This window comes from Pinus tabuliformis, chromosome 2_1 (genome assembly GCF_031772625.1).
Source record: "Pinus tabuliformis cultivar Carrire ecotype Pingquan chromosome 2_1, CPIR1, whole genome shotgun sequence".
NCBI classification, from domain to species: domain Eukaryota; kingdom Viridiplantae; phylum Streptophyta; class Pinopsida; order Pinales; family Pinaceae; genus Pinus; species Pinus tabuliformis.
The window spans coordinates 468,614,000-468,623,517 of record NC_142299.1 but is presented as its reverse complement, the minus strand read 5'-3'; the positions used below and the strand labels follow the sequence as shown (position 1 = coordinate 468,623,517).

General features: G+C 34.4%; 1 non-coding gene across 1 annotated transcript; it reads right to left on the bottom strand.

Annotated features, from left to right (window-relative positions):
* Positions 1-8,811: 8,811 nt before the first annotated feature.
* Positions 8,812-8,884, bottom strand: TRNAE-CUC (transfer RNA glutamic acid (anticodon CUC)). The gene has a single exon. It is a non-coding gene; the product is annotated as a tRNA-Glu (tRNA).
* Positions 8,885-9,518: the final 634 nt, after the last annotated feature.

The following is a 9,518-nucleotide window of genomic DNA, read 5'->3' as shown; positions in this document are numbered from 1 at the left end:
CCCCATGGACAAACATGGTTTGCCTTGTACCAACTCAGTTGAACACAACACAAGATTCAACCAAGTCACAATGTTTCAAATTGGGAAGGGTAGTTTGGGCCGTGAGCTTAAGATTTTCAGAGTATAGTTTTTCATCTTTGGTGTTTCTCCACTGCCAGCAGGCCTGGATAGTACCCCGATGGAGTCATGTAGGAACAAAAGCATTGCTCCACTTCCAACGAGCTTGGATAGTACCCTAGTGGAGTATCCTACTTCACCTCTCTACGCAGGAAGCCTTTCTCTTCTTTTGCCTTTGTTGTTTTTTAAAGACAACTGTGCATTGACACTTATTTATTTTTTGGGTGGAAGAGGGATCCTGACTTATTGAGAGCAAGAGAGGTTGTTCCTTCAGAGAAACATGTAAAGACCTTTGATTTAATTTTTCTCGTTTAGATTTTCCCCTTCTTTGTTTCTACTAGTTGGATAAGCTTGAACACACCAAAGCATAAAACTGAGTAGAGGCATGAGGTTCCCAGACTGGACAGAGGTTCATGGTTGGACCAAAGCTCTCCTTACGAATGAAACGTATTTTCCATCAAGACTTCGGTGCCCAAAAGTTACAACCAAACACAAAGAAGATGGACAAAGGACTAGCCAAGGGCTGCAATGTCACAAGACTCTTTGAACTTCAACCACATACACATTTAGAAGCCAGGACGCAAGTCCAGGCACAACACTTATTCGCGTAGTGAAAACAAATGGAAAACTCAACAAAAAGAAAAAAGAAACAGAACTAGGAAAAAAATCAAAAGACAAGAGAATAAAATGGCCAAAGAAAACAAGATGTAAAATGAGAATAAGAAAACCAGGATGGACTACGAGTGAAAGGAAGGGAAAAATAAGATGTAGCTAATCGTACTCCTATCCTAACAACTAGATGGTCGAGGTTACGTGTAATGAAATTTCCAGTGAAGCCACCATAGTCGTTCCCGACCTGCATCCACAAATATACAAATGATTAAAACAGATAAAAAATGATGTGCAATAGAAAATACAGAAACTTGAAAAATTTGCACATGGGAAGGAAGGTCTTGCTTGTGGGAAGAAAGACGTGTCACAACCACTACTTTTACCCAATACACATTCTTACCTCTTTGATGGATACCACTTTTCAACAAACTTCAGAAGCCTCTTGCGGGTGCGTCATTGTCTGTACCGAGCTTCTTAGCAAGCACAAGAAGGATTGAAACTTTCTACCTGTGACAGAGCTTTCCAAGTAAGATTGTTCTAGCCATTTAGTGATTAGATCGTAAAATTCATGGTGGTTTTTTGGAAAGCCTCGTGATCTCTGAAAATATGAATTTTTGATTCGAGAAGCAGGATCATGATGGGAATCTTGTAAAGAAAAATAGATCTAATCATCCTCGACGGTAATGCCAAGATTGTGAGGAAGTTATTTTTTTTTGAAGGAAAGTTGTTGAAGATGCCAATGAACCACGTGAATGTTTGGAAGTTGATGATAATGTTATATTTAAAAAAAAATCCCCCCTTTCCAAACTTAATATAATTAGCTCACTTTTAAAAAAATGAATACTTTATGTGATTCACTTTTATAAATAAGTGAAAGTCATTTTTACAATGGTACTTTATGAACTATCCACTAAATTGTAATTTAAATAAAAGATAAAGTGACTTTAGAATTATAAGTGACTCACTTTTTATAATGGGTGAGAACACTTTTACATAGAGTAACTTTAAAACATAAGTTACATGCACTTTTTTGAAAAAGTAACTCAAAAAAAAGAAAGACTTGAACCCAAGACCTCTATTTCATCAAGTATCTTGAGACCAAGTGAGCTAGTTTAAAAGGTTAGTAATTGTTGGAAAGGAGGAAGGAGATTTTTTTTTCTCACTGAAGCTTTGGGGTGTGTGCTTACTTTAAAAACCCCTTTTTGCCTACAGGAAAAAAAACCACACAAACCAATCGAACAAGCAAAGGTATCCAAGCCTTATGACTTGAAGTTAGATTTGGCTGGAAACTATATATTTTCCTCAATGTTTCTCATTTTTCGAGATCACACTAAGGCGCAACGAAAAAGAGCATACACATGAGAAAAATCCTTTCTTTCTGTTTTTGGTTTGCCTATATCGCACAAAGTTGTAGGGAAGAGAGCATACGCAGAAATGAAAGGTATAGATCCGGTAATAATTTTTTTTATAGGACCATAAACCGAAATAAATAGAGATATAAATAACTATAACTACAAATAAATACTATATACCTCTATATCTTAAAAATAACATATCTAGGGCTATCGGAAACTTTTTAGAATGAAACAAAAGGGGTTCCTCACTAGAACAAATTCTCTTAACAAAATAGAACAATCCTCTCGGCCCGAACATGGTCATAAACAATAGATATAGGAAACGACAGTCGGATGCAATTGTACCGACTTCGGCTTTGGATCACCAACGGATGTGGCCCTCAAATAACTCTAATACCATGTAGAAATTTACAAGGTAATTTCCTTAGATAGAACACCAAAGGACACCACTCACAAATAGATCGTAGATCAATACACTAGTATTATTGACGTGGTTAAAACCCTCAAAGAGGGAAACAATCCACAGTTTGAGCCAACGCGACCACTTCAGGAAATTTATTAATGCAAAAGAAAGAAAATCTACAGAAGCTTCTCTCATGAATGATCACATACCAAATGACCCTCCATGATCTTTAAATAGAGATCATGGACCAATCGAGTGTAAGCCACGAATCAAGTTTCGGTAATACCAAGGAGAGAATGAACCGTTAGATCACTTCATGTCTACAACATATCATAACTGCTAGATTGTAAGTTACAAAAAAAACATACTAAAGAAACACACTTTAACTAACTATACACTAGACCAAGTTATGCTTAATTATTTCCTATGTGTTGGAATATTCTAACACCCATATCAACAAAAATAATGCAAGGTGGAAAGTGTTCTGCAGAACAAAATCTTTGTTATTGTACAATAATTTTCCTTTTAAAGGTACAATATGGCATAAGGTGGTACTATCCTTGGTGTATGTTTCTACTCTAAGAATGATATCCTAGTGGTAAGTGTCCAAGAGATGCCAGCCCTAGTCAATAGTTTAACTACATCCTGCCTGGGTTAAGCCATGATCTTCTGTCAAAAGGTAAGCTGATTTGAAAGAAAGCATAGGTAAAAAATATGAATATCAATTGGCCTTCCACATTACAACCCAAGCAGACAAAACTTTCCTATTAATATCATATATCCATCTTGATTGCATATTGATTAAACACTAAGAGAGGGATAAAAACAAAAGACATGAAAGCCTCATTTATTTTCCATTTTATATTTTTATTAGAATCACATACATTAACTCTGTTAATACTGTTAAAGTGACACGCCTCTTCCACATGGGCACAAAACATGGCCATGGATCATTCAACTTTTCAATAAGGTTCTTAACTTATAAGAGATTTATATCTAGATCTCACCCTCTATCTGATCTGCAATATGAATTATTCAATTATTATGGATTTTCCATTAGTGATTTTAACTTTGCCAAGACAAGAGAAGAAATTCCATTTGACTTGCCATAAACATATATATAGTTAAATCAATCACATTAAACTATGATTACAGTAAGTTGCTCAATGATACAAAATATAAGGTAAGGAAAATCCAACAAGCATTCAGTTTCCCAACATAATATCATAAATCTACAAGCTCGAATACATGGTTAATATCATAACAATCATAAACTAGTTAAGAAAAATATGTTCAAACTTGGTTGGAAAAGAGTCATACAATGACTAAATGCTTAAGTATACTTACCACATATGAACCATTAAAACAATATGACTATCTCAGAGAAATAATACAAATAATGATAAGACAGTCTACCAAAAGAACTTTAGCAATGTAGTGATGTCTTTTTCCTTAATCTACATGATCCATTCCTATAAACATATTTGCATCAAATTAGTTATTTTAAATTCCATAAGACTATTTTGCAAAATTAATTCATCTCGAAAACTCAAATACAAAAAGTTATGACAACTAGAACATTCCCATTACTAACTAGTTGCTAAAAATGATATCCCAAATGTTTGAGTCATGCATAAATAAATCACTGCTTTCAGATAGGTAGCCAACAAAGTGGGTTTGAATATGGAAGGAAACTTAAAGGTTTAATACACTTGATCCTGGAGTCATGGGATGAAATACCTTTCCAGGAAGTCATTGTTACTGGAGTGCAAGCCCTAGAGCTTATTATTGATGCTACTTGATTCATTTTGTTAATTTTAATACCACTTCTTCAGCCTTGTGAGCATCAACTGATGCAATAAGTGTTGAGTGGACTATTCAAAATCATGTGAAATTGGTCATTCCACCAATCCTCATGGAATATGGGTCTTTCCTTAATAATTTAATTAATCCACAAGTACAAACTGCAAGATTTGAGGTCAAAGATGGTATAAGGAATCAAGGTAGAGTACTAAAGATTTACCATTCAAATTAAGAAGCATAAAAGTTATAGCAAAATCTCACAAAGGAGAAATGCAGGTAATGCATCAAGGGTGTGTGTTAGTTAAAAGTCAATACAATTTTTTTTTCATGGAAAATTTTATGGGAAAACTTAAAAAGTGATCACATACTAACCCAAAGATGATTTTGATTATGATCAAAACAAAATTGTCATGAAAACAAGATCTCAAGTCAAATTCATACTGTAAGCATAAAGTCAAATCTAAATAAGATGCATAGATGTAACATAAATGAAATTATAAAGCTGTATAAACTGAAGTTAATTTAGGGTTCCTAAGACTATATTTTTTTATTAATTATTGAATTAATATTGCATATAAATCTCATCAAATTCAACCAACTTAAATTCAAGGCTCTGATATCTAAGTTTGACTTTGGGTCATTAACATGGTGATGCCTTGTCTCAACCACTAAACCATAGGCCAACAAACAGAAGACTGCAAAATGTAAGATCATTACCATAGTAAACCAAATGACTCTACACAGAAGAATTTATTCTCTACTGGAAGAGCATATTGCTTGACGATATCTACAAAATGAATGTAAGGTGGAAAAAATTCTATAGAACTGAATCTTTGTTATTATAACTTGTAGCATTGTTCCAACCAACAAAACTATCTACACATTTTGGAATATCAAATGGAAATAAGTTTTGAAGAATTCAATCAAAAATCGTCCAAGATCATTGGCTCACATGATTAAAGGTACCCTGTCCTATAAATCTAATATTTTCATGCGCTTACAATTAAGGGAGAAAACAAGTGTATACCACCCTGCTCAGAGAAATACATCCAATCAGAAAGAGAATGTTAGTTTAAACAATTGTGGATATGTATAATGAAGAATTTGGAAGCAGGGTACAGTACTGTAGATTCACCATTCACATTAAGAAGCATAAATATTATAGAAAAATCACATTATTTACCATTCACATTATTTTACACGCCTAATTCACATTGAGATGGATTACACTTGACTTCTCTCAAAATGCACTTGACATAGACAACCCTTGATTTCCTCTATTCCTTTCTCTCAAGGTCATATCATAACATCATGCACTACTCAAGTTCTATAGATTGTCCAAACATATTCAACCTAAGGAGGATACAAAAGTAAACAACCTCGATGTCATCAATACTCAATGTTAAATAATTTCATTGCCACAATTATGCTTTTTGTTGGGAAAGTTTGCTAGAATCATTTTCCTATAAGTTTTTGAATGTCTTGTTCACCACTTCTCTGTAAAGACAAAAATGTACAACAATTTTCCTTTTAAAGGTACAATCTGGCACAAGGTGGTACTATCCTTGGTGTATGTTTCTTCTCTAAGAATGATATCCTAGTGGTAAGTGTCCAAGAGATGTCAGCCCTAGTCAACGGTTTAACTACATCCTGCTTGGGTAAAGCGATGATCTTCTGTCGAAAGATAAGTTGATTTAAAATAAAGCATAACTTAAAAATATGAATATTTGTGTCCAAGTTCCTTCTTTTCCTATCCATAGCCATGGCTTCTTCACCCTTGTTCTCCCTCTACCCCTCCCCATGTCCTCACAAACCTTCATGTACATCTGTCCTACATGTTCAGTAGCACCTGTAGCACCTCTGATGAGATTACAGAACATTAGAGGTCTTACTTCCAGGAGAAGGTTGGTTGTTCATATGGCACCTGATGAAGAGAAAATGACAAAGTGTTCTCCACTAGATTTTCCCCTTGTAAGTGAGTTGTCCTCCATATAAATTTATTCTATTTTATTTTTTCTTCTTTGGAAACAAGTTATATTTTCAATTAGGTTTCCTTCTACTGACCCAAAAATAAATTTTCAGCTTAGTCCTCAATATCCATGTAAGTTGTTCATATAGAAATTATCTGCAATACTCCTTTACATTTCCTGTGGAGTAATACTCATTCGATGTCTTTTCTGGGTTTAATTTCCTACTTAGTTTGTGTTTCTAACAAGACTCTCTTTCGTTTTGTTGGATATGGTTGAAAAAATTATAATTTCCATTGGGTTCCTTCTCCGGAGTTGACCATAGATTTTCTGATTTTTCCTGAATAACCACGCAACCAGTTAATTTAAAATTCGCTGCAACACTCCTTTGCATCTCTTTTGGGTTTAATTTCGTATTTACTTCCTATTTGTAACAACTCTGTTTTCATTTTGTTGGATATACTTGAGAGAAGTAATACACGAAGAATTTACACTTCAAAAGCTTATGTTCTTAAATATTTTTAATATGAGGCTGGAGTGCATAACAAGGACTTCGCGAAGGTCAGCTTACATATGAGGTATGAGGGACTATTAAGCACAACTTTTAACTGCAAGCATTTTTTGTCAAACATAGTTAAAATCCAAGTTAAAATGATAAATTTAGTGTTGGGACTGTGTCATACAATTGTTGGTATGGTCTGGGAAATGCATTTCCGGTCAATGAAACGTGTTTCCAATATGTGGGATGCACTTGTGAGGTTGAAAACATGTTTCAAGGTTGTACAACACACGTTTCTGGAAACGAGCCTAGTATGGTCCTGTACTATATGTTTCTTGCAACATAGGATGGGAGGACATGATCCACTGCTTCGTCTGTGCAAACCAACCATCAACAAAAAATGGCACAAGCATGAAACAAAAAAATAATAGGTTATGCCAGCCAAAAGTAGCTTCAACTACAACAAAGGCCTTGATCTAAACATGAAAACTTGGATTCCTTTCCAAAAATGTATGAGGCTTCATAAAGGCTGGTGAGGCAATACTATGTGAGGGAACATCTGGCATGAACTTACCAAGTGGAATGCCAAGATTACAATTCACTTTTTGTTTCTTTGCTTGGTGTGCCTGTCCTGAGTCAGATGAACTAGAATCATTTCCTGTCTTGTTTATATCATCTTCAGAAGGAGAATCTGCAAACCTGGGTCAGTGAAAGTACATAAACATTATAGAGTAAAACCATACTCCGTCGGATCTCACTAGTTAAATAGTTTTCCGACAAGTTGAGGCACTGTGAATTGGTGCAGTTGGAAATGAAAGGAGAGATTGTTCCGCCAAGGAAAAATCCATGAAGTTGAGCTTCAAAACCCTCTCATCCTTTTTCCGATATGGTTTTGTTGTAGTGTTTTGATCGTGTCTCCTGTCCATTCCGTGAGCCAAAATTAGCCAGATCTAATTGTCTCAAAAACCCCAGGAGCAGAGTTCTCTTTTGAAAATGAAAACAAAAAGGGAAATATGGAAAGGAAAATATGGAGAGGGTTATATGCCGTCATTTATTTAGTTGAAACTATATTCATTTAGTTGAAATTGTATTAATTGAAAGGTAGAGAAATGTTCAATTGTCTAACAATAGATTTGACGTTACAGAGTGGTGCAAAGTAGCATTTATGAGAGTTGTTCCTAGAAAAAACACCTTAAGACATAATTATAAAAAAACAAATCAATATCTTCTATAAAAAAAATTATTAATTACTAACTAAATACCAACTTTTATTAATCTATCTTATATTTTCATTAATCATTTTAACTATAAATTTATAATTATATTTATCATTAAATAATATATATAGAAATATCAATTTTATTAATATGTTTTTTTTTTTCTAGGCTAAGACTAAACTAAATACCCACGGGGAATTGAACCAGTGACCTATCGCAAGGAGTGCCTTAACAGCGCACCCATTCACCGTCAATCCAAAGCCGTGGGAATTTTATTAATATGTTAATCATTAACTAAATATCGAATTTTATTTTCATTGATTATCTTTTCTATTGATTTGTAATTATTATTTATTATTAAATAATATATATAGAAATATCAATTTTATTAATCCATTTTTTTTTGTTGATCATCTTTGCTATCATTTTTTTCTTATTCATAAATATGTTAAACAAACTTATATTTGGATGATTGCTACAACCACATAAACCATGTCTGCAAATTTGGAATACTTAAACATTCACATCCATTTTTAAATGCTTCTATGTTACCCTTCATGCTATGTTTTGTAAGAGTGGCGAGCGTTTTGTTGATATTTTAAAAGGGAGGGGCTTGTTCCCAAGAGAAGCGGAATGGGGCCCTCTTTTTATTACATTTATATTTTGTCAGACGCGCTGACAACCATCACATCATACATTACATTCGCAATGGATCACATCGAACATTCACCATGGAACCAACATACAACAGCAGCAGGGGGAATCGAACGTGGTCGGGGAGCGAGATAGCCGACAGCACCGACCGCCAGATCATGCACTCATGTGCAAACAAAACTGCTTCCATTGCCGGGACTTGAACCCGGGTCTCTCAGGTGAGAGCCGAGTATCCTAATCAACTAGACTACAACGGACTCGTCAAGCTTTTTTTTTATATGTTATATCAGAGTTTAAATATTTTAATTGCATCACTTAATGTGAGTTGGAAGGACTCATCGCATTCGTGGCCTTCCTTGAGCTGACCTTCGTGCAACGCAAAGTAGTTTATTATTATCTGTGTACTCTAATGAGGCGGAGGGGTTGCCCAGAGTCATGGAAATTTCTGTTATATTTAGAGAAAATCTAGCAAAGATTTTTGTAAATCCAAGTTATAGTTGTTATTATCTAACAAAGATTATTGTAAATCCAAGTTATAGTTGTTATTATCGATGTAAAGATGTAAAATCATTGAACGAAAAGAAAAGAAAACAATATTTTGAATAAAATGTTTTTGTTACGAGGTGTTGAAAATAGGATCATTATCGAATAATATTGCTCTGAGGTGCATCGCCTTTTCTGTGGAATATCCTTGGAGTCAAGATGAAAATTCATGCTAAGATTCTGGTTTCAGTTAGTTTTGTTTCTTTGAATTTCTGCAGGGAGAGAGGCAATTTCATATAGGTTGGCCTAAATTCCAATGGCGCATGTACATTACTACTGTAAATTTTTCACTATTTATATATTTCGATATATTGGTGCCCCTGAGTAAGACTACATTTCCAATGGCAG